General features: G+C 44.2%; 1 protein-coding gene and 1 long non-coding RNA gene across 2 annotated transcripts in view; one reads left to right on the forward strand and one right to left on the reverse strand.

Moving 5' to 3' along the window:
* Positions 1–323: 323 nt before the first annotated feature.
* Positions 324–2,170, reverse strand: LOC113457102. The gene is made up of 2 exons (XR_003377733.1): positions 1,856–2,170; positions 324–1,132 (listed from the first exon to the last, which is right to left on the reverse strand). It is a non-coding gene; the product is annotated as an uncharacterized LOC113457102 (long non-coding RNA).
* Positions 2,171–2,436: 266 nt separating this feature from the next.
* The window catches only part of Megf10 (multiple EGF like domains 10), a 149,523-nt gene continuing 126,252 nt past the window's right edge, over positions 2,437–25,707 (forward strand). Inside the window, exon 1 of the mRNA XM_013349584.2 lies at positions 2,437–3,183. The gene's annotated coding sequence lies outside the window, so the exon portion shown is untranslated. The remainder of the gene's footprint in view (positions 3,184–25,707) is intronic.

Consider the following 25,707-nt stretch of genomic DNA (forward strand, 5'->3'; position numbering starts at 1 on the left):
TGCCTGCCTAACACCATGCTTCCTACCCTGATGGTCAGACACTCATCCTTTAGAACTGTAAACAAGTCCTCAATGAAAGGCTTTCTTTTATAAGTTCCTTGGCCGTGGTGTCTCTTCACAGCAATAGAACAGTGATAAAGACATGACCTAAGGGTATGTAAAGGTCCTGGCCTAGTAACTCCTACTGTTTTTATTCAGAGGTGCTTTCGGTGTCCTACCCAGTAGAATAGGTAAGAAATTAAAGGTGAAAAATGGAATTTATTTGTATGTAGAAAATCTGAAAGACTCTTTTAAGATGAAAACAAAAGCAAAAACCACTGGAATTAATGAATATGTTTAATCAAGTTGAATAATATGAAGCTACCCCCAACAGTTATTTCTTTGTACCAGCCATAAACAATTGGAAATTAGAATTCCAAAATATTTTTGTTTACAATAGCATCACAAATTGCTAAATTACTTCCGAATATATTTTAAAAGATATGCAAATTCCCCATGCCGAAAGCTATAAAATATTCATGAGAGGAATTAAAGAGTACATGAGTTAATGAAGATATAGATGTTTGTAGGTTGGAGGATTCAGTGTCAATCATATAGCAATTCTCCTTAAGTTGACCAGTGAGCAAACAACAGAAGGAAAAGAAATTGTTCTGTTGGTTCAAGGCACTCTCAGCTTGAAAAACAGTTTTTAAAACAGCGACAAGGTAACTCTGAAGTTCACATGGAAAATATAAACTAACAGTCCCCCCCCAAAAAAAGTAGGAGACCTATACAACGTTAGAAACAAAAGGGAATAAAGTGTGAAGACTTACTTTACTTAAACTAGATGGCCATCAACACTTATTAAATAGGGAAACCATTTGCGGTGTTATCCATACAACTAAAGAGAACTCAGGACTGAAAAAGAGACAAAGTTTGCATTTGGGTTACATAGGTAATGAATTTTAAGACATGCTGAGTGAAGGAAGTCAGACATAGAGTCCGTACCATGTACTGCCACATGCATGCAATACTAGAAAAGATGCATACAATATGTTGCTAAGGGACATTCAGAGGGGCTGGCAAGATGGTTCAGGAAGTAAAGCTGCTTGTTGCCAAGCCTAATGACCCGAACCTGTTTCCCTGGGCACACCTGGAGGAAGGAGAGAGCAGGCTTTGACAGGTTGTCGATGACCACCACACCAACACCCCCAACTGCAACCAGATACAGAAAAAGACAATAAAACTTTAAAGAAGACCTCACTGGACAAAACAGAGGGGAATCTGGAAGTTAACTTTTGGGGTAGGATGGGGTGGTATGGAATTATTGGTGTTCTCACTTGTTAATGGCTACCCAGATGTTCATATTGTTCTAAACACACCAACTTGCACACCAAACACCGACCAATAGGCTGAACGCACATTTAAACTGATAGAAACAGAAGGAAAGTGGACTAGTAGACTTTTATTTTTTAAAGTCAAGCTTTGGGGAATAAACGGTATGAACTGGTATTAGTCCGAAAGCTGTAGAAAACTGCCGTATGCATAAGTCACTTCGAGGCCTATTTGTCCTGATATCAGAGTTCATATTCTGGGCAAGGGAAGTCTGTGGGCCCTAGCACCATCAGGGCCTACTTGTGAGCAGGGCTCGAATGACCTTCCCATCTGAACTATAGGGCTTGCCGCAAAGGCACTATCTTCCAAAGATACTTAACACCTAGTTAACCAGCTAGACAGGCAGAGATGGCAGAGAGACAACGTACGGGCAAGCAACCGGTCAGCTTAAAGATAAGTAAAGATACTTTTTCCAGAGCCCAACTATAATACTCAGTCAACCAGACAGACAGACAGACAGACAGGCAGACAGATAGCTCACAACAAATGGTCCTCGCCAGTGATTCCAGGGAACTGCAGAGACGATGGGGGCAGGTGCAGTTCGAGCATTTTCACTTTGCCTCAGGAAATAAGAGTGTTCCTTCATTTCCGTATGAATTTACTGAACACAATCTGGAGTCCGGATTATTTGCGAAGAAGAAAAACTCGGTGCTCCTGTAAACTTGGAGGCTTTTCTGGAAAGAGCGTCTGTTACACCAGAAAGAGAAACCTGGAGGGAGAGACTCATCTGGCTATCTGGGGTTGAGAATGGGACCGTCGGCCGCGTTCCTGTGTGTTTGGAAGTGAGCAGAATAAAGAAACTCCTGCCTAACAACTAGAAAGCTTTGTTTGGTTCGGGGTTGTCCGGTCGTGAAGGAATTCTTCAGTCTGGAGGGGAAGTGGGAGGTGGAGCCGGCGTGTTCGGGTCTATTCCCCCCACTCCCCCGTCACCCGGGCCTCCTGGGCGGTCGGCAGAGGGAGCTATTCCCCAAGAAATCGTGGAGCGGGGACCTGGCAGCGACCCGGCGGGAGTTCGGTGATGGGGAAGCTGTCCCTCCGCCCGCCCCGCAAAGCTGGCGGGTCACCCTCCAATCGCCTCCCTCTTCCCTCACCACCTTCGCAGCGACTTAGCTGCGGCTCAACGCACCGTGGCCTGGCCTAGTTCCCATCCCTTCTCGGTCCCACTTTTGCGCTTTCGCACATGGGGGGACGCTCTGTCCTGTCCACTTGGCGGGCGCTAACCCTGTCCCCCAAATCCTTATAGAGAGTCTAGATTCCCCCCTCCCCCCGAGTACTTTGTCGCGGGGTTAGCACTGGCACCGTGTCGGGCACCGCACTACGCTATAACTCTCTCAAGTCCTGCGGTGACTCCAAGTTTGCTAACTTCGTGTTTGGGTCACTGAAGGGGTTCCAGGAGTCCGGCCAGAAGGAGACTTCAGGTTTGGAGGGATTGCAAGCGAGCGACACCCCTCCCTCCTCCCCAGAGGCCACTGTCCCGGAGGCAGCAGCTGCAGCAGCGGCAACTGCTCGCATCCCAGCCCGGCTCCGGTTACTGCTTTCCTCCTCCAGCATCTCCAGCCAGACAGGGAAAACCTTGTTCAAGTTTGCTGCAGGACCCGGTCTGTGTGCGAAACTGGGGCTCGAGGACTGGAACCCCTTCCCCGAGCCCCCATCTTCCGAACCTAAACAAGGGCCACAAATATCGTTTTCTCCTGGGACTCTGCTTGGAGGCCAGCGGCGCTGTTGAGAACAGATTTTGAATCTGGGCTGGAGTGGGTGAAGACCAGTGGAAAACAGGTTGCGCTGCCAATCACAGCATCTCGGGACCCGGTAAGAGTTAAACAAACTCAACTCTGGAGGCCATTGGGCTTGGAGATTGCTGGGAGGCTTCTTTGGGGCTGGAGGGCACGTCTCCCTTTAACCAGGGTACCTTGGTGCAAGGGAAGCGGGACACGGATGGTTTGTCTGCTTCCAGGGATTTATTGACATTGTTTGTGTTTGGTTTTGTTATTTGGGACTCCAGGGAAGATCTCCTCGTTATGCATTTTATTTTGTGTGTTTTGTGCCTCTGTGTTGCTTTGCCTGTGTTTGCTCACGTTGATTGTGACATTGGGGTGGGGGTGCAGGGAGATTTGAGGGACATCGGAGAGTGAAATCATCCTTGGCCTGGCCTTCCTCTGAGGTCTCCCTTATCCTGCTCTGGCTTCTTGTTTTCTAAACTTTTCTTTCTTTAGGGCTTGATATTCAGATTGTATTTGTGAGCTGGGGCTCTCTTCCTGCCTTTAGGGGTGTCGGGGTTCAGGCAGATTCACAGACCTTTGGGTCCTTGTTTCTTGGGGGAACGCTGACAGGGACACCTATTTATTTGAGTGAACTGTGCCCCTGTGGGCCATTTTCTTTTAAATCTCTTCACTCTAGGAAGTTCACACACCCGGCTTGGGACTTTTTGTCTTCATTTTTTTTCCTGCAAGTATTTTCCTGAATAACCTACTGAATAGAAACAGGGGAAGCATGTTTGCTGCTTCTTTCACACAGAACCTCACTCGAATCCCCACAGTTTTTAAAGAGACAGTGAAAGCCTGGAATTTTCTAGGCCTGAATGAGGCACCATTTCTGCTTTTGGAGCAGTAATAGCCACGCTGTGCCAGGGCAGACAATGACATCTTTGGTTCCTTTATGCCAGGTCTTACTTTGTATACAGTGTTCTCAGATAAAACCCCGCATTCCTGTTCCTTATGGATAAAAAGAGCAAGCCACACGACATTCCCCAGAAATGCCATCAGCCTGACTGGCATGCTCTAAGGAGTCAGCTTACACCCTTCTTTTGGTTTGCTTACAAGGCCAAGGAACTCCCTGGGTAAACTGCTAGGATCAGGTGATCTGGGTTCAAGGCTCCATTCTGCTACTTGGCAATTGTGTGGTTTGGTGTAGCTTACTAACACACCTGTATGCCTGTCTATAAAATTAAGGTGAAATAATAGTGTTCACTCTAGAGCTAAAAAAGTTAGTGCATGGGAAGCCCTAATAAGCTCCACACAGAGGAGGGGTTGGCTATTATTATTATTATTATTATTATTATTATTTTATTGAGTCAGCATTAGTGGTTGTGTTGCTTTTATTCTCCCTTTTGTTGGCTATCGGCAAGCACTAGTTGAGGCTCTTATTGAGAAGGACTTTGAAAGCTGATCTCATGTGCAGGTTTCACCGCTGCCTAGGATATGATGGGTTGCTCAGCTTGGTTCACATATGTTCTTGGCAGGCTTTCGGTAGAAAGTGTATGTGGAGGGCTGGGATCTGAAGCTAGTTCTTGACTGGATGCCAAAGACCCTGGGAAGTGACAGCCTCTACACTTCCTCTGAAACCTTTCACATTGGCATCATTTTTTTAGCCCATGTTTAAGAGGTCAATTGTTCATTCAAACATTTATGAAGCATCTTTTATACTTCAATGGGTTTTGTACTCATTTCTTTGGTTTTATTTTCAAAATGAGTATGCGTAGTTGCTTTATGACCCTCTCTGCCCCACTTTCTTTTAAATATGCCAACATTGTCTTCAAGTGGCAATAAGCCTCTATAAAGCAAATCCCCAACACTTCAGACACAAATCTCAACACTGATTCAATGCACACACAAGCACATAGCACTGAGTCTTTCAATGAAGCTTTCAGTGTGACCTCAGGCAGGTTGCTCTTCTCTTTGACATCACTTTTATGGTGTGAGTTTGTGCGAGTGGGGGGAGGTAGAGAAAGGGCTTGGGTATGGCTTCCAGTTCTAAAAACCTTCCTATTGGTAGCCTTACTTCATTGCTGGCTGTGTTTTACACCCCTTTCCCACTTTCAGCATTTGTTTGGGGTGCATGAGTTATGTGACGTCCATATTTGCAGGCTAACTAATGATAAGTAGAAAGGGGGTACATTAATCCCACTTGTATTCCGTCAGCTGCCTTCAGACTCTGGGGTACATCAGAAGAATGAAGGGAATTTGTTTAAAAATATTAGAATTTTTTTTGCCATGAGAAATTACCAACACTTGTTCATCTTTTTAAAATCTAAACAAATAACAGTTTCCTATGATTGTAACAGTTTCCTATGATGTGTAAACCTTGGCCCCTTCATGATTCAGAAAGTCTTGGGTGAAGCTGAGCACATCCAGAGAGTCCCCAAGTGGTTGTGCTGCCAAAGAGTCACTTGCTCATTTCATGGTTGTGGATTTGCCTTCTTCCAATTGGTGCTTCAGTCTAAAATATAGATCTAGTCACATGATCCCCTTGCTTAAGCCCTTGACAGATCACTAGGTGGTGATCATTAGAGTCTCATAGGGGCTTGTTGAAAATGCGGTCCCCGAGTCAGGGTTGGAGGAAGACCGTGTTCTAGCACAAAGCCCACTGTCAGCCTTGATGCTGTCCCTCAAAGACTACCTTTGTACCATCTTCTGTGCTGTTCTCTGTATTCTTGCTTCCAGCATTCCAGTCCCTTCAGATCTCATTATGTTCCCCAAAGCACTGCACCCTTTCCTTTCTTCATGGCCTCGCGGTGAGGTGGTTCTTTCTGTTGGGAATGTCTGTGGCTTTCTTTTCTGTGTAAGCAATTGTCTGCTTTCTATTTATCTTTGAAGATACACTCAAATCAGACTTTCCCTCTGATCTCTCTATTTCTCCCATGAGCAGTGTGTATCACGTGAGTTGCCATTCATCTCTGTGGACAGCTTTCATAGAGCACCGGTTATGTTGTTATCTGAATGACATTCCCAGCAGGTTGGTGAGTCCTTCCTTCCTTTACGAAAGACCTTACTCAGCTGGCTGGAATGTAGAAGTTACGTAATAAAAGCCCCTCAAAAACTGGGAGAAGGACAAATGAATGAACAGTAGCTGGTGGTTTCCTGCCGCACAAAATGTTAGGGACAATTCCTATGTATCTATTAGGTGTGGTAGAGAAGTGAGCACAGAGTTTACTGCTTGTCTGGACATGATCTGTAAAGTTATTAGGGAAGAAAACACTCTGCCCCAGTGGTCCTCAACCTTCCTAAGGCCGTAACACTTTAATACAGTTCCTCATGTGGACCCCCAACCGTGAAATTATTTCATTGCTACTTCATCACTGTAATTTTACTACTGTTATGAATCATAATGTAAATATCTGATATGTGATTCCCCAAGAGGGTCGTGACCCACAGGTTGAGAATGACTGATCTAGACTTTCTTAAGTGGACTTGTAAAACACCACACAATACCGGAGTCATGCTGCATCCTCAACATCACAGTAGGTGCTAATGCATGGCAGAGAGATACAATTAGACTTTAGGATGGTCTTGTTTGTGATTCACAGTGTCCCGGTGCTGAAGTGGAGATGCCAATATCAATAAAAATTAGCCGACACTGCCCCTTGCTTTTCAGTGTATAAGGCACTTTGGCATATGTGCAGTAACTAATTCAGTACTGTTTCTCACTTTTCCACAAGGATACATCCCTGAAAGCAGGTCTAAATACAGGGCTGTGTGGTGTGAGGGATGCTGGCCAGCAAAGGCCAGAATAGGCCAGAATGCTCTACTTCTACTTCATTGTCCAGACACGGCATCCATTGTGTCCTCCGTTCTTGAACTTTTCTTTCTTAGGCATCATCTGCTTGGGTTATTTCCTCCTCATGTAAGCAAAAGTTAGCCCATTCAAGATCAATTAACATCCAATTCTGTGGAAAGCTTTGCCTATTTTAGCATCCGTAGTAATTTCTGCCTCTGTCTCACATTAAATTTATGAGTAAAATTCTTCTTATAATTGCCAGTCGAGTTTTTATTTTTCCTGTTTCCACTAATTTTTTTTCTAAGAATGAATTATGCAAATGGGAGCAAATGCTGCAGCAGCAAAGCTCAACTCGTGGCTCATGGAAACCCCACATACAGCAGATACGGAGGAATCCCATTCATGGGTGGGAGACAGCAGCATCTGTGAGTGAGCACACATACCTGCGGCTGTCCAGTTGCGAACACCGCAGTTGAATGCATTGCTGGACTCGCCTGTTCTCAAGAAGGTGGACCGAGTATTTACTTTCAAAACTTAGTTTTAAGAATTGATGTAAGACTCACTGAGTCCTCAGGATTCACCAATCATAATGCTTTGCCCCCAGTGACCTCTTTCTGCCTCAGCACCTCCCTGCTGCATGTCTAGTCTGGACTTGTGTGAATCTGCACTCCCTCACTCGCTCATCCATCCATTCTCCAAATCTGGAACCTTTCTATTTATTTCTTGCCCATGTAACAACACTGAAGATCAGTTTCACGATGACCATTCTTATTGCTTTTTAACATGATGTGAAGGGTTAACTCAGGGAGCTGAAAGAATTGCACAGGCTACGCATAGGAGAGCGCAATATTCACACCAGTGGTGTTTTATCTTATTGAACGTTATGTGCACGATTGTCAGCGCCATGAGGCTGCTCCTGGATGATAAATGCCATGCCCCAAGCCAGTCTGGAAGAGTGGCTGTGACACCACATCCTGTAGTTAGCACTATTAATGTCTATTGATTTCTCTCCTATTTCATTTTTAATGATTTATTCTTCCAGATAAAGAAACTATGTAAAGCATTCTAACCACCTCAATTTCCTCCTCAGAGAGCAATAAATCATTTCCCACCCCCATAAGACAAGGGAAATAGAATTCCAGTGTGGAGTGCCTCATCTTGCAAGGTGCGTGCACAGGATATTAGCATCTGTTAGAACCATCAGATCTTGGGGGGGGGCAGGAGGTCTCATTGTAGGGGTGACCAAACACCATGTCATTAATATCATACCCAATCGAGATGAACTGTGCAGATATGACCAGCTCCAAAATACAGTTGCAGGTGGTAGCTCCTATAATGGGTCTTGAACAAATTTTCTACATGCTTACTTTTTTTTTTTGTTTTTTTTCTTGAGGCAGGGTCTCATATAGCTCAAACTGACACTGGGAGTGTACCACCGTGTTTGGATTTTACAAAAACACTTTATTTTCAATGAGGAATTGTTGACAAGACAGGACTTTAATTTTTTTGCAATGAACTGGTTTGAGTTTTACTTTTTCCCTCACCATATTTATTAGGTGTATAGTGTGAAATGATAAACATTACAGTTGTTATGAAAGAGTTAATATCTTAAAATACTAATATATATGTGTGTGTGTGTGTGTGTGTGTGTGTGTATACACACACACATATATTCAATCAGGTAAAGCTGGGTGTAGTCAGGGTCAAGCAGGTAGATCTGAGAGTGCCTCCTGGCTCATGCCAAGAAGAGGGCTGGGTGTACTCATGGGGAATGTTCTGCTAAGAGAGGATTTGCATAGATGGGGCAGAGCAGGCAGGGCAATAGGCTCAGCAAACACATCCCAGTGGGAGCAGTGATGAACCATCTCAAAGGATGGGAGAATCATTTTTAAGGCAGCTGTTTACAGAGTCCCAGGACTGGTCTGCCTGTCTCTCTGTCTGTCCCTCACAACACTATCTGAGTTCTAAAGGAATTTTACACATTTTGCTGCCGTTATTTTGTTATAGAGACCAGATGTGAGCACCCTCGTGAGAGAGTCCCATAAAAGTTGGCTTAGAGGTCGCTCCCTGCTCGTGAGAAAGCAAGCCTGGAAGGCTCCTGCCCTTTCCACCGTGGAGGGAGTTCACAGGAAGGGGATGGATGGCCAGGACTCACAGATTCTCTAGTGTCACCAGGGGTGGAATTTAGATTTTCTCTTGACCGGTTTAAAGATGATTTTGCCACATGATGGTACTGTCTCAGCCTGAAGCTACTTACTTACCTAAGCAGGAATGTCATTCTGTGTAGGCTTTGAGTCGCTGACGTTTAAGGTTTGGGGATGTGAATCAAAAGTTCATATTTTAATGTTTAAAACAAAATGTTAAAGATGATCTTTGAAATTTTTTTTTGATGGCTTGGATGATGTATTCTGATCAAGCAGTTATGCAAACCCATACACAAACTAAAAAAAAATTAAACAGAAGTTTTAAAACTTTTTGTGTGTGTATGTATGGCTGGAGAGAAAACCCAATGTGTATATCACACTAGGCAGCTATTCTGGCTCTGAGCTGCTCTCCAGCCCAACATGCTTGTGTTGTTGTTGGTGTTGTTGGCAGTGATTGTGGTTTTCTTTGGTTCGTTCTGCCTTTGGAAGCTGGCCTGGTTTGTCACTTTCTGATGATCTCAGTCTCTGTGGCCTGCCCTAGCATCCTTCCACTCTTCCCACCCAGTCTCTTTCTCTGAAAGTCCCATGATCTTCTGGACAGCCATTAGTGTGTTGAGTGTCCCTGTCTCCTTGCCCACATTCTTTGGTATCCTCATCTTTGCATCTTTTGCCTTCTGTACTAAGATTTATAACCTCAACACTCAACCTAAAGCCCTGTCAGTATCTTCTTGCCTCTGGTTCATCCCTTAAACAGATGCACAAATGCCATTGGTGAGGTTGGAAGTGCTTGACACATCTATTCAGCCCATGTTCCTATACTTCAGAGGCTTGAGAACAGTCTGCAGAACTGACGGCCCTTGGGATTTCAATTTGGTAGGTGTGCCGGACCTGGGAATGTACATTCTCAGCAAGACAGGATGGTGCAAATGGCCTGGGGATGCACTAGAATTCTTGTTTGGGGTTACAGTGCCCCATTCAGATAGCATGTCTACTTTTTATTCCTTTCGATTTTTAATTTCGGTGATGGCCGGAGCGGGTGGTGAAGAATAGCTAGTCTGTGAGAAGCCGTGTCTTTCCTCCCGACTTGGAGGGACAATGGTCTTTATACAACACTGTTCATGTGACAAACGGAGAAAGACACCCATTGTTTGGGGATTGGCTGATGTTCCCCTTGGCTCTGGCTTTGCTGTCCGATTAAGCTTGGTAGCCCTGAGGAAGCAGACACACTTAAATCAGAGAGACAAAGAAAAGAGGTCAAGGCCTTCCACGGTTAAACCACTTGCAGCAAGGTGTCAGGGGCAGGGTTTGGGAAGGGAAAATGTAATTCTGGGAAAGATTCATTCATCTGCGGCGTGAAGCTGCAGACACAGGACAAGGAAAACATAAAGTGGTTGAAACTCCAGTGTGCCTTTGCCCAAGAAGGACTTGTTTTCTACCATTGTCTCACTGATTTATCTGATGTAGGTTTTATTATTTATTTTAGAAGCCCAAAAGTTCTCCCTCCATTATAAACAAAGACATACTTCTTAGCGTCTTTCTCTAGGTTCATCAAGGACAGATATCTGGGCTAGGGCTTGACAGAATGAACAAAGACCTGGGCTCAATCCTCATCACCACACGTACTTTTGGTTTGGTGACAAGGGCCTGTAAACCCAGCACTCAGCAGGAGGTAGAGTCAGGAGATCAGGAGTCATCTTCAGCTCCTCAGCGAGTTCCAGGACAGCCCGGGGTGGTTTATCAAACATCACCACCACCCCAAGTGTCAGTCTCAAAACCTCCCTGGATTATGACTTAATGTTTTAGAGAAGAAATTCTTGTGTAACGATCATTATTGTATCTGAAGTGTTAATAATTTCCATCCAAATTAGGATTTAATAGAGATCTTGCATTTTAGAGTTACTTTTTGAGTTCAAAATACAATTAAATTCACCAGAAAGTTATCGATATGTTTGGGAAGTTATGATACTGTTTAGATACCATCCCTTACTCCCACCTCCCAGTGTAGGATTCCCATGCTGGATAGAAAGGGTTACAGACTTCCTGTAAAGATCTCATTATGAGATCAACACCCATCAACATTCTTTGGGTCAGAAGAGGATTCAAATTCAAGGTCACATCTTTGCAAAGGTCACAGACCTTTCAACAGCCTTGTTCTTTTAGCCCGATTACCCCCTTTACAAAAAGTATGTCATTCATCCGGATTTTGCCTCTGGGTTTTTTTCAAAAGGACACTCTGTCCCTAGCTCCTGTGCATATTTGTGGGTAGCTATTCTTCTTGAGTCTTTCTTAATGTTTTTTTTCTTTTCAATTAGGCAAAGAACACAGACCTGAGGGGAGCGGAAGGGGGAAAGCCTTGCTGGATGTAAGAGGTTCTAGAGAGCACATTTGTATGGAGTGTTCAGGCAGCTGCTGCCTTGGGGCCACTAGGAATCCTTTCTCCTCTGAGATGAGAGGTTTCCTGGCTGGGAGCGTTTGCCTTAAGTAGAGTGGTCCGCAGGAGAGGGCAACACACGACTTACTTCAAGTCACTTAGAGCGGCTCATTAAGTCTGTATTTGGACCTTGATTATAGATTATCATTGCAAATCCATTAAAGAAGAAGAGACAAGTGGTTTGTGGAGAGGCAAGTATCTTTATTTTCATTAGCTTTCTGCTCTCCTCTCTCCTGTGGTTTATCCTTTACTGAAGGGGACTCTGGTTTTGCCAGTGATATGCATGCCTTCAAAGCAGAGACAGCGAAGGGGAAACTTCACAGAGCAAAATGATCATGTTAAACACTAGGCTGATAAGTTCATTAATTTTCAACTCATTGTCATTAGGCTGGCTCTTTGGCCCTGTTGCTGTGATGTAGAGAGAGGCTGTTGCCTCAGTGCTCAGAGGGGAGGACTACTTACTGTACTACACTTGACCTTACATAAAGCGAAGCGTTTGTTGAAAACAATAGGGGTGTTGCATGCTGTATCTTTGCTGTTGCTTGTTGTACGTGGTCTTTTGTTTTAGTTGTTCATCGTGTCAGCAATTCATTTTGCTGTTGTCCATGTCCCACGTGGCACATTTAATACTAACGCTGTTTCAGGGACAGGATGTTTGTCGAGACTGTGTTTTCCATCAGAATCAATGTTCTGTCCACTGAGGACTTGGGTTCAGTCAGCTGCTGTGTATAGGGATGCGTTCAGCTTGCTAGAAATCCTTGAGCAGTTATGTTTTGATGTGTTTGCCCCCTTTTCGTGAACTTTTCTATACTTGATGAAAAGTTAAAAAATTAAAGTCCCATGTTTACTGTGGAATTAACTTCCAGCAGTGATAGGGAATGGTAAACGCTGGGAACCCCAATTGCCTCATAATATGGATCTTGCAGTGCTGGGTGGGTAGAATTCTAATGTCCAGGAGTTAACCCTCTCACAGCAGGAAGAGCCAAGGTGTAAGACAATGGGCCCACCCAGACATTATGTTCGTCTTGGCAGCAAGTCCAGTACCTGAGAGGTCAACATGTTAGCAGCACTCTGTTCTAAACTCAAGAGGCCCCAACAGTTCTGTTGTCTTTTCTTACCATCCACCATCTTCCCATTCATAGTAACCTACCATAAAAAAAAAACAGGAAAAGACGATGTGGATTGTGGGTGCTTTTCTGACTCCTTAGATGACTGTTGTCCTAAATTCTGCTGTTGGAATGTTTCCAGCACACATACACACACACATACACACTCACACACACACACACACACACATGCACACATGCACACATACAATGATAGGCATCTTCTCACCTGTCTCAATTGTCCACAGTGTTAGTGGATAAGGCAGAGGAGCATAACAGCTGCCTCTTCCCGACCCGCAGCAGTCTGTCCTCCTGTTTTCTGTTATTCATCAGTGTTAGCCTGTCTAGATCGTTCCAGAAAGAGGCATTGCATTTGTGGGACAAGCAGCTCTGTATTTATCATATGGAATGATAGATTCAACTGGAAAAAAAAATAAGGGTGATTTATTTTCCAAAGGAGGGTTTGGCCCCTTGGCTTGGACATGAATATCCCCTCTGTGAGGGATCTGAGTTTCTCTTTTGTATTCTTCATTTTGGACATTGATGTTAAAAGTTAAATATTGGTTTGTGTAAACATGTGATTACAGTTGTGGGATAAAGAGGCAAGCATCTGATGGTCTTGGTCTACTCCTGGCCTTCTTATTCACTGTATAAAATGTGGCATTCTAGCCTGAGATTCAGTCTCTATTCCTAAAGCTGTGTGACTTTGAGCAAATGGCAGAATTTCTCTCTGAGTACCTGTCCATGACCTGTGACATGATAATAGTATGTAACTCAGTTGCATGTAGCACAATGATAAGTGCACAGTAAGCATCCACTATTCACCCATTCTCATCATGATTCAACACCAGGTCATATGAAAGCAAGGAAGAATAATGAACACATCCAGGAATTAGATGGGCTTATGCATCAAATGGGCAACTCATTAAGGTGCTGAAATCAGATTCTAATAGTTATTATAGAATTTGAAATGTGTAGTCTCTGATATAAATGGAAACTATAAGGAATCTTAAAATATTTTGGAGTATAAAACAGTTAAATTTATTAGTGAGCATGTATATTTAATGACAATATTTTATTTAAAGGAAACAATGTTGACTGTAGGATTAGACAAAGCTACTAATGAGTGACCTTACTTTAAGGTTACAGTGGATTTTAAAACAGGCACTCCAAGAAAATGGTGTGTACACATGTTCATGGAAGCATTATTTAAAATAGTCCAAACAACCCAAGTTCCCATCATTTGAGGACCAGAGGCATGACATAGATGTGCACTGGAATATTCTCCAGCCATGACAATGGACTAAAGCACAGCACATGTCCCAACATGGATGACTACAGTACGTGAAGGAAGTCCTTTAATATGAAGAGTCCATACTCAAAAAGCCAATACTTTCAGAATGTAGATTGGTGGTTTGCAAGGTTTGGGAAGAGAATAATAAATATTTGGTGTTTGCTGGAGTGATGGGAACACTCTGGAAGTGAATAGTCGTAATGATGGTGGTTGTACAACATGGTTAAAATTATGAGTTTTGGGTTATGTGAACTTTGACTCAATTTTTTTTTACCTTTTAAAATAATAAGATGTTTTGCATTTGAGTAAGATGTATTTGTCTGCACAGATGGGACAACCACACTAACTTCACTTCTGCTATGGGGTAACGTTTTCCTTTTTAAAAGACATTGCAGCATATTTATCACTTTAGGAGAGATGAGGGAACGGGTAATAGGCTGCAAACAAACCTACCTCAGATCCATGAATTTAGTGACCAGACAAAAGTTTTTGGAAGGGACAAAACTTCAAAAGCTGTGAGCATTATGCCATAGAATGAAGGGAAAGAGAATTCCTTCTAGTAGAAATGTTCGTGACTGTGGGGGGTGGGCAAGGACAGGCAAGGGCAGACAGGCAGAGGGCAGCAGAGTGGAGTGTTTACATGATCAAGTATTGAGAAATAAACATGGAAGTGTACAATGGAGACAAGGACAGAGGTTTGAGAAGTTGTTTGCTAATGTTTAAACTCACCATGCAGTAGACTGCAAAGGTTTATTGTTGCTGCTAAAAGTATCAAGTGAAATTGTGGGTGACAATAACGAGACTTCACCGAATCCACATAAACAAGTTTATAAATAATTTAATCATTTTTAAGTGAAGGATGTAATGTGTGTGTGTGTGTGTGTGTGTGTGTGTGTGTGTGTGTGGTATGTGTGTTGGTACATGCTGTGTAGGCCAGGAAAATATCCAGTGGTATTTCTCAGGTGCCATCCCCCTGTTATTGAGACCATGTCCCTTACTGGACTGCAACTTGTAGAGTAGGCTCACTTGACTGTCTTGAAGCCCTAAGGTATCTGCCTATCTCCGTCTTCCAGTGCTGGAATGCCAAGCTGCAGCAAGCACAAAGGTCCTTGTGTTCACAGATAGGCCCAAGGGAAACCAGGGATGTCAAACTTACGGGCTTGTCTCCTTGAAGAAAGAGATGTATAACCTGTTTTTTACCCAGAAGACTGGGAATGGAGGCGGCTAACAACCTAGGTAAACCCTGTACTATATGTATGGCCAGGACCTCCCTCAGGCTCCCACAAATAGGACTGGAGGTGGTTAAAAGCTCAGATGACTTCTGAGCTCTCTGTATGACCAAGACCACAGCAGATTCCCCCCCCCCCCCATAGGTCCTTAAGATAACACACGTAGTACTGAGTGGCGGTGGCACACACCTTTAATCCCAGCACTCAGGAGACAGAGGCAGGCGGAGCTCTGTGAGTTCGAGGTCAGCCTGACCTACAAGAGCAAGTTTCAGGACCAGCTTCAAAGTTACAGAGAAATTGTGTCTCGAAAAACCAAAAATAAATAACAAACAAACAAACAAATACACAAATAACACATGTAGCCTATCTATCTATACAACCCATCTTCATGGAAGAAATGGCCCATACTTTGAGAAGAGTTTCAATGTAACTATGCCCCATTGTACACATGGGATTGTGTTAGACCAGAAAATGTCTTTTCAATTGGTACTATACTTAAATATGCCTAAAATAAACTGCTCATGGTCAGACTCTCGACATTTGAACCAACACTGGCCACTGAGTCATGTTGAACCTGACTCAACCCTCTGCCGACCGAGGTCTTTGCAGAGACCTCCCACACCAAGCATGTGCCACCATGACTGGCGTTTTCTTTCCATGGTTTTTGGGGATCAAATTCAGGTCCTCCTGCTTACAACATAAGTGGTTTACTGACTAACCTGTCTCTGCGGGCAAGTACATTTTATTTAGCACCTGTTGCCTTGTGTGCAGTTGTCTATGCTAGGGATAGGGCGGTGACTTAGGCAGAGAAGCTCCTCCGTGTGAGAGTTCGCATGCTAACACACGTCGTGAGCTCTGATTGTTACCTCTACCGGGCAGTATAGTGAAAGCTTGGGGCTGGGATTGCTGTCATGGTTTAGCACGTGGACTCAGAACCAAGCTTCCTGGATTTGGGTCCTGGCTCATTCCATCATTTTATTAGATGTTTACACTTAGGTCAGCCACCCAATGTCTCAGTTCTTTTATCACGTAGGTGGGAGTAACAATGTTATTTCCCTCACAGAGCTGTTATGGGGATTAATTGAGATAATAAGGGGAGAGAACTGGGCACTGCTATCCAGCAAATGCTCAGTAAGTTTGGTTTGTTTGTCTGGATTTGTTTGGTTTCTACGCAGGGATGTGTCTGGGTCACTTCTGTTTTTTATTCAGCCTATTCCACAATCCTTACATAAGGACCTCAGGCCTGAGCTCTTGTTCATGTGTCTTACTGTGTTGGGTATGAATTTGTTGAGTTAATTGGCATGCAAACCCAGCTTTTTATAATCCAGACAAACAGCAGAGTTTTTATTAACAATATACAGTCTTGATCTTGGCTTGGGAAGAAACTTCTAAATAATGCCCCCCCTTCACGCTGCCTGAAGAAGTTGAGTGGCCCATCCTGGCTGAGGGGTGTAGTGTTCCATGCTCAGAGTCTGGTAGTATAAACATGGTCTGTGCCACGGGCTTTTGCGCGCAGTCTCCTCCCAAGATGGTCACAGCTCAAAGGTAATGCCATTGTGTCCCCTCATCACAAGCCACTGCAGCTCTTGGTGTCTCTTTCCATTTCCATGAGTAGGGATGAAGACCGACACCCTAGAATCTAGAAGGAAGCTTGGAGCTTATGGGAAGAGCCAGTAAATTCAGAAGGTCTATCTGTAGCATAAATAGATTTTAGAATACATGTTCCTTGGACACACACAATCCACGTACTTTCTTTTCTATCCTAAATGGTTAATTGTAGAGCTATGAACTGAACCATACCCTTGCTCAGGCCACCCCAACCCTCACCCTCTCCAAATTTATGTTAAATCCCTAACTTCCATGGGACAATGCTTGGAGATGAGGCCTGTGTCCTGAATGGGTAAAAGTTAAATGAAGGCTGCAGGTGCGCCCCTGATTTAGTAGGGCTGGCGCTCTGATAAGAAGATGAAGAAAGGGCTTGAGGAGATGGTTCACAGTCTGTTGTGGGCTTGCCACATAAACATGAGGACCTGAGGTCAATCCACGGAAGTCAAGTGTAAAGTAAGGCTTCGGGGTATGGCACTTACAACCACAGTACCGAGGAAGGCAGAGACAAGTGGATTCCCCAGGTTCATTGGCCAGCTGGCCTAGCCTAGACAAGTGGATTCCCCAGGCTCATTGGCTAGCTGACCTAGCCTAGACAAGTGGATTCCCCAGGCTCATTGGCCAGCTGGTCTAGCCTAGACAAGTGGATTCCCTGGGCTCATTGGCCAGCCAGTCTAGCCTATCTGTGACTTCCAGGAGGATGAGGAAGGCTGTCTCAAAGGACAGATAGATAGTGTCTGAGGTTGACCTTTGGCATCCACACAGATACATATCCACACAGACGGCTTGGGAGGGTGTTCAGGAGTGAAAAGACAGGAATGTAACCTTGAAGGAGCTATAGAGGAGAGACTAGTCACACTCTAGTTCTTAGATAACTTGGAAGTGGGGGATGTGGCATCCGGAGATTGATTCCTAAGATGCCTGCATCTGATAATACATTTTTCAGTAGGGCAGATGAGTTTTTAAAGGGGGGAGGAGTGATCTTGGGTGAGCCGGTCAGAGCTTGTGAGCACAGGCATGGCCTTCTTGACTTCGATGAGGACTTGTCCTTGGAATGCCAGCCCCCTGTCATTGCAGGCGTTAGATAAAGTTCCTCAACCTACCCTGCTTATCCAAGTCATGAAAAGCGGAGTGTAGTCTCTCAGGAGTCTTCTAGAACCAAAGAAAGAAGAGTTTCGTGTTTCTCAGATGATGAAGACAGGTCAGGTTTCAGATGTGGACGAAAGTAGGAGGGGCTTTGTGCTTGATATTTGTATCTTCCAGATAAATGATCTTTGTTACAGTCACCGAATGTTTGCAGGCTCAGGAGACAGTCTTTAATGTTATTGATGATCCTAACTATTTATCAGGAAGATGACTCAAAGTCATCTGCTCGTGTTTCAAGGGTGGACCATCTGTTAGAGGAAGATGAAGAAGAAGGTGTGACTCAGGATAGCCCTGACCAAATCTCTGCTGGGCTGTCCACCAGGAAGTCTAAGGGCAGTGTGGATAGACGGAAGAAGTCTCAGGCTTTTTGTACTCACTGAAACTGACAAGGGATATTATCTTAGTCAGGGTTTCTGTTGCTGCAACGAAACGCCATGACCAAAAAGCAAGATGGGGAGGAAAGGGTTTATCCAACTCATACTTCCACATTCCTGTTCCTCACTAAAGAAGGTCAGGTTAGGAACACAAACAGGCAAGGAACCTGGTGGCAGGAGCTGATGCAGAGGCAATGGAAGGGTGCTGCTTACTGGCTTGCTTCCCATGGCCTGCTTGGCCTGCTTTCTTGTAGAACCCAGGACCACCAGCCCAGGGATGGCACCACCCGCCATGGATTGGGCCCGTGCCCACTGATCACTAATTGAGAAAATGCCTTACAGCTGGATCTCATGGAGGAATTTCCTCAACTGAGGTTCCTTCCTCTGATGACTGTAGCCTGTGTTAAGCTGCCACACAAAACTAGCCAGTATGGATATGGAGAAAGAGGCCCTTCTCCGGGCAGGCTTAGGCCTTACACCTGGCTCAGGAGATCACAGGATATCTAATCATGAACAGAGCAGACTGGTAGAACTCACAGCATCAAGTAAGTTAGTGCATTTTCCCAGATAAACCCTTTGTCATGTCTATGCCTACTGAATGTTTTCCAAATGTGTCCCCAAGCAGGAGATATGTCATTCTGCACTGATAATTATTGAAATCCATCTTTGTGGGGTTTTTTTTGAGACTAGGTAGCCCTGGATGGCCTGGAATTTGCTAAATAGACTAGGATAGCCTCAAATTAATAGAGATCAACTTGTCTGTGCCTTCCGTGTTGGGATTAAAGGCATGTACTACCACACTAACTCCCCCACAGGTTTATTATCATTACTGTTACTTTAAACGTACAAGCTTGTACAAAAACGTTGTTACTGCCTGTACACAGGCCTGCAAGAGGACAGACTAAATTTAGGTGCATAAATGGCTCATAACTCAGAGACATCCGCTGGTTTGGTTTAGATGCAGGTGTAGCAGTCACATGAGAACATATTGTTATTAATACTTTCCAGGTGTGCCTTGTCTGCATTTATGATGAAGACCCTGTGCTCTGGCTAAGACATTTATTTATATGGAAATCAACTAGTGATTCCATGCAATCTAAACAAAAGGCAGAATTGAATGGCAGGGTTGATAAGCATGTAACATTCATCTTTACGTTTTTGGTGTATCTGGTTCTGAATATAGCTTTCACAGTGGGTCCATAATTATAAGTGTATTAAGCATGACATATAAAATAAATAAATGCAAATGAATGAGAAAGCAAAGGAAGAGATATTCAAGCCCTCTCCGTATTCCATAAGAAGATGCAGTGATTTAAAAAAAAATCATCTACAAGCCAAGACAAGGACTCTTGCTTGAGACAAAACCGACTGTCATTTTCACCTTCAGCTTCCAGTCCCTTCAATCCTGGGAGACAAATGTCTGTCTGCTGTTTAAGCTCCTTGGTCTGTGGGGTTTTCTCATAGCAGCACCAGCAAACCAGCACAAGCAGAAAACGTTAAATATAATCTTTTGTTGGCCTTACTAATTTTGATTATTTGAAATTAGGAAACATATAGGTAAGAAGAAAATCTAAACTAAGCCATAGTCTTAATACTCACGTCAGTGATTAACACACTGGTCCTATCGTTGATTTTAAGACAGTTTTAGCTCCATCTTGCCTCTGTCAGAACTGTTGTCAGGAGGGTAGCAGATGAGAAAAGGGCCTGAAAGTTTGGATAATTGGCTTCCTAGTCATTCTTCCTTGCGATGGAGGTTGCAGTGAGATGGCGAGCCAGGACAAGCAGCCCAGGTGGCAGCAACTCACGTGGCAGGAGGCAGAAGGAGCCTCTCGTGGTGGGGAGAAGGCACCATGCTCCTGCTTGATTGACACCTGTGTTTTTGCTTAGCCAAGGGTGCAGGCACAGGGAGTTCCTCAGCTGAGATGAGCCAGATGGTCGCCTTTTATTTCAGGCAAGACCAACCTGGAGCAAAGGCACTTTTCTCCTGCCATTAAAAAAAAAAAACAACAAAACCAAAACAAAAGACTCATGATGTGGAGCTCAGCCAGGCTTGGGCTGGGGAAAGAGTCTTTGCCTTTCTTTTCAGGTTGTACATAAATGATGCTTTAGTGCTGTTTGTGCTGTCCCCTAGGGTTGCAGCTCAATACCGCTGAGCAGTTTAATTTTTATGACAGTGTCATCTCAGAGGATACCCCTCTAAATCCCATTTCCCCCTCACCACACAATTGTCTCTGGTTGTGGCTATGGTACTAAAGTTCAAAGACTTGAAAGTGATCATCCACCGTAGCCTTTAGAATTTCTAACAAGTGTGTCTCTAAAGGACAGGGTTGGGACTTCCCTGGATTTTTTCAGAGATAGATGACAGGTGGGAGGTGGCAGCTCTCTCCAGCCAAGGAGGATTTCCAGTGGCTTGACTTAAGGAATGGCCTGCCAAGCTGGAGAATTTGGAAGGAGGTATTTTGTTTCTTGGCCGGGTTGGACCGTTTGTGAAAACGAGGCCGCATAATTCAGGCCATCATGGCGTGTGTGCCCATTCATTGGCGCTAAAGGAGACTTTGATGGGCTAGTGGCTAAGCATGCCTTCTCTGTTTCTTCTAAGGGTAAATTATGCCACTCCTGAGAAGGATGGCAACCGAGTATTGCCAGTAGTTTTTCAGAACAAAATGTTAGCGAATCAAGAAAGGGCCAAGGGAATTGGGTGAGATTTGCAATGAGTTCTAAGAACCAACTCTAAATTTAAACGTAAGCAGCTTACCAAAGTCTATAGATGGGACCTATCACAAGTATAATGTCAGCTAGAGGGAAACTCTGGGAGTGTGCTGGGAAACCCTGTGTGCATCCACAATGTCCTCCTGGATGTGATAAGGGGAGTGGGCTTCATTGTCTGGCCTCATCATTGTGCCCAAGTTGGAAAGGCAGGGCAGAGTGGCTACAGCATACGCTCATTTGGACCCAGTATTTGCTGGCAGCTAAGCTGCAATGGAGAACAAAGATGGTTGCTGCTGGGTAGAGTGAGGTTTTTTTTTTTGTTTGTTTTTCTCCTGAGACAGGTTTCTCTAAGTGACTTTCCTGGTTGTCTGTTCTGGAACTCACTTGTAGACCAGGCTGGCCTCGAACTCTCAGAGATCTGCCTGCTTCTGCCTTCTGGGATTAAAGGCATACGCCACTACCACCAGGCTTTCTGTGCTGCCACCGCCCAGTGGGTAGTGGGATTTTTATATTCACGGCTGAAGGTCAACAGAAGACTTAGGGGAAGAAGGCCAGCTGAGGCGAGGAGTGTAGGAAGGACTTCCCTTTAACACGTTTTCACTTCACTGACTCAAGTAAATTTTATCTTCAATGGACTCTAAGCCAACTTGTGGGTAATAGAATCAACTCACTTTGTGAATGCCCGTGCGACTCATGAGCGCGGCTGCCTCTTTAGAACTGCGCCAGTTGGAGGCAATGTTTTGGTATTCTAATCTTTCTACACTGAAAGCGCCGACCTCCTGCTGCAAGTCTCAAAGCTGAGGTCACCAATCAGCTACAATGCTTGTCTTGCTTTACTTTGGCATGGCCTTGAATGAAACTAGAAAATGCTTCTTGAGTAAGGGAAGCCAACGTTTCATCGACTGCTCGGTTGGTAGAGCAGAGTGGAAGAATTCTTTGTGTATTTGGAGATCCAAGAGTTGGCGCTGAGTTCTAGCTCTGCCATACGTTTGGTATAAGCACCTATCATTCCTCTGGCAACAAAAAGTCAAGAAGACATTCTCTCATCTCATGAACTTGCCTGGGAGACTCAGGTGCTATCTGAACCACAGGGTGCAGTTAATGGGTTTGTTGGGATGGGCTAGAGAGGAATCTTGTTGGGTGCATGGGGCTGAACCTACCCTTACCTGAATAGGACCCTAGCTTGGTGATGGAACTCGACCCTAAATGGAAGATCAGCAAGCATGTGCCTTGGTGAGCAGCTCTCCCTGACCCTTCTGTGTCTGAGAGAAGGTGAAATGAGTTAAAGATGGCTGCTTTCCTGGGGGCTCTTTCTTTATGTTGCTTCCTGGTTTAGCCTGCAGCCTAAGCATGTCTGCAGATGCCTTCCCTCTTTAAAGCATGTGTTTCACCGAGCCTCAAGAATGAACCAATGCAGACCAAATCCAAACCTCCTGCCCACGGTACCCACCATTTCTTCCACCCTGTCATGATGGATCTTGAGGAAAATGTGTAAAAATGAACCACGTTCTCCTTGAACTTGAATACCGTTTCTTTAATATAAATAAAAGGTTGGCATTAAGATATTTTAAAGCTTGATCTCTGCTTCTATTCCTCAAGAGACTCTGCGATGCAAACACCAGGTGATGGCACAGAGCCCTGGTTCCAGGATGCCATCTGCAAACCTCAGGCTGGTCTCACTGGATGTTCGGGCTCAGGACTCCCTAATCCGTGCCACATGCCATGACCTGAGCAGACCTTGTAGAAAGACAGAGTCTTGCTGTCTCTTCATGGAGCAGTTGCTCCGAGTCCCCGCTACAGCTGTGCCCTGCTCTGTTGGAAAGCGCTGGATGACTTATCTTTTAAGCTCTTTTTCTCTGTAGATATTATAAATAACAACTGGTCTGTGGGAGCCCTGGCCAGAAACACTTGTGATCAGCCCTCTAGCCTCAAAAAACAGTGTTTTGTGTAATTCTGACACCATTGGCAGTTATGGGTGAGGAAGACAGGAAACCCCAAAGCTTATTTTTGACTCAGAAAATCCAAACTGAAGAGTTAAGAACTGAAGGAAGGCAAGTTCTTTTGAAACCTCAAATTCCCTAGAACTGAGGAAGCAAAGAACATCATAGGCCGTGGTTGCTAAATTGGCCTAAGCTCGACGGTGACGTCAGAGGGGGAATACAGGTAGGCAGCAACCAGGGTCTGGAATTCCAGCTCGGCACTCTGGCTCCAAAACTTTGATGCACATTTGGTTTTCAAGTGAGAAGATGAGCAAAGAGGTCAAAACCATGATAGGGACACCCATTGAAACAGTTTACCTGAGTTACCGGGAGCTCACCAACTCCAGCCGGACAGGGAAGGAACCAGCATAGATCCAAACTAGTCCCCTCTAACTGTGGGTGACAGTTGATTGGCAGTCGCACAGGATTTATCCCTACTGCTTGTACCGGCTTTTTGGGAACTTATTCTCTTTGGATAGATACCTTGTTCAGCCCAGATATAATAGGGAGGGCCTTGGATCATCCCCAAAACAATATGCCTTACCGTCTCTGAGGAGTGGAGAGGGGGTGAGATGGGGGGTAGGTGGCAGGGATGGGAGGAGAGGAGGGAGTGGGAACTGGGATTGATATGTAAAAATGAAAAAAAGATAGTTTGTTTTCTTTTAAAAAATGAATTAAAATAAATTTTAAAAAAACTTAAGAAAAGTCTAGAGTGCTTTCTTTGAGATTTTCCCACCTGAGTCTAAGAGAGACTACTGGAGTTTAGAGCCCTCTAGTAGTAGGGAAGAGATCTTTTGGGTGGAGAGGCTGGTGGGATCCTGCTCACCATGGGAGGTTGCTTTGCTTTCTTGCTTTCTTTCTTGTGTTGTGGGATTCCCTTCTGCATACTGTGAATATGTTTAACTACCATTGGTTAATAAAAAAGCTAATTTGGCCTATGGTAGGGCAGAATAAAACCAGGTGGGAAATCCAGACAGAGAGATATAGGAAGAGAGTAGGTGGAGTCAGAGAAACAACATGTAGCTGCTGAAGGAGACAGACACCGGAACCTTATGGGTAGGCCACAGCCTCGTGGAGATACACAGATGAATAGAAATGGGTTAGTTTAAGATGTAAGAGCTAGGTAGTAATACGCCTGAGTCACTGGCCAAATAGTTAATATAGTTTCTGTGTGAAATCTTAGCCATCTTAGCTGGCACAAGGAAATAATTGCCTTCAGCCTGCACAGGGGCCTGTGGGCACCAACAGGGCTTGTTTGTCATGTAAATCCTGGCTGTAACAGGGATTGTTGGTATTCAGACAGGGAGCAGGAAACTGCTTTTCTGGGGGAAGCTGTTGGCCCTGTGTCTGACATACACTCCAGTCCATCATGGTGAAGTGCCTCAGAACAGATGTGGTAATTAAGCCTGAAGACCACAGTCTTGAGTTTTCCGTTTTCTTTCCGAGAATAATGAAGTGCTTTAGTAAACCTCTAGCCGTACTCCTTTTTGAACTGGTCATGCCAGTGTCATCAAAACTGAAGTGTGGGCAAGAATTTTCTTCTGAAGCCCTGGAGTCGAGGATGCTGTCGGGGGAGGCTGGAGTCCTTGGGCTGGGATGGTTTTTCTCTTTCTGGGTTTGTCTTACACTCGAGTGCCAAGCCCTATGTAGATTCCTAGGCATGGCTGGATTCCTTTAAGAACCTTGGCTATAAATGGACAATTTCAGTTTTTGTGCGCCTTACTCTATTAGGTTCAAATTACACTGCTCATAGCAAGACATTAACATTAGCGTTCAATCTTAAAAAGGTTTCAGATAACCTGAAACCACAGCAAATTACCATATTTTAATATGATGAATATCTTGGAAAAATTAGTTACATTTGAAAGGTCTGACTTTGATTGTGGCAGGATCGAAAGGCAAGTATCGTCATTAAGGTTGTTTTGCTGTCTTTTAAAATGATAAACACGAGTTTAGTCTGTCTCGTCATTAAAGGAAATTAATTTAAAAATGTAATTACTTGGGACAGGTAGGAAGAGTGTGTGTCCTTAATAGTAATGTTTGGCTGGAAATATATTTTTGAACTCTTCCAGAGCCACTGAGAGGTGGTTCTGTGACCTTGGGACTCTTGGGGGAAGGCAGCGTGTGCTCTCTGGACATTTCAGATTTGTTTCTACTCTGTGGGATAGGGTAGATTTGGAAGCAATGTATAAGCTATGAAGATGATTTTATATTTACTTGTAACCCAGTGTTGCCATGCATCCATTCTGTAAAATTATTGACTCATTATCCTGCTTCTAAAAGCAAATTTTGCATTTTTTTATGTTTATTTATTTATTATGTATACAATATTCTGTCTGTATGTGTGCCTGTAGGCCAGAAGAGGGCACCAGACCCCATTACAGATGGTTGTGAGCCACCATGAGGTTGCTGAGAATTGAACTCAGGACCTTTAAAAGAACAGGCACTGCTCTTAACCACTGAGCCATCTCTCCAGCTGGCTGTGTTCTCTGTTTTAGTTCTCAGCCTGGCCTGTGGAACAGATGACTCAGATCAGGATTAAGATTAATTTTACTGGGCGGTGGTGGTGCACACTTTTAATCCCAGCACTCAGGAGGCAGAGGCAAGGGGATCTCTGTGAGTCTGAGGCCAGCCTGGTCTACAGAGTAAGTTCCAGGACAGCCAGAGCTGTTACACAGAGAAATGCTGTCTCAAAAACATTTTCAAAAAAATTTGATTTCAATTTTTATGTGAATAAAGCATACATTTACCCCTCTGATCCAACCAATATAAAGAAATCGTTTGTGTGATTTTATATTGATTTTTATATTTTTATGCATGCAT

Source organism: Microtus ochrogaster, chromosome 18 (genome assembly GCF_000317375.1).
Source record: "Microtus ochrogaster isolate Prairie Vole_2 chromosome 18, MicOch1.0, whole genome shotgun sequence".
NCBI lineage: Eukaryota > Metazoa > Chordata > Mammalia > Rodentia > Cricetidae > Microtus > Microtus ochrogaster.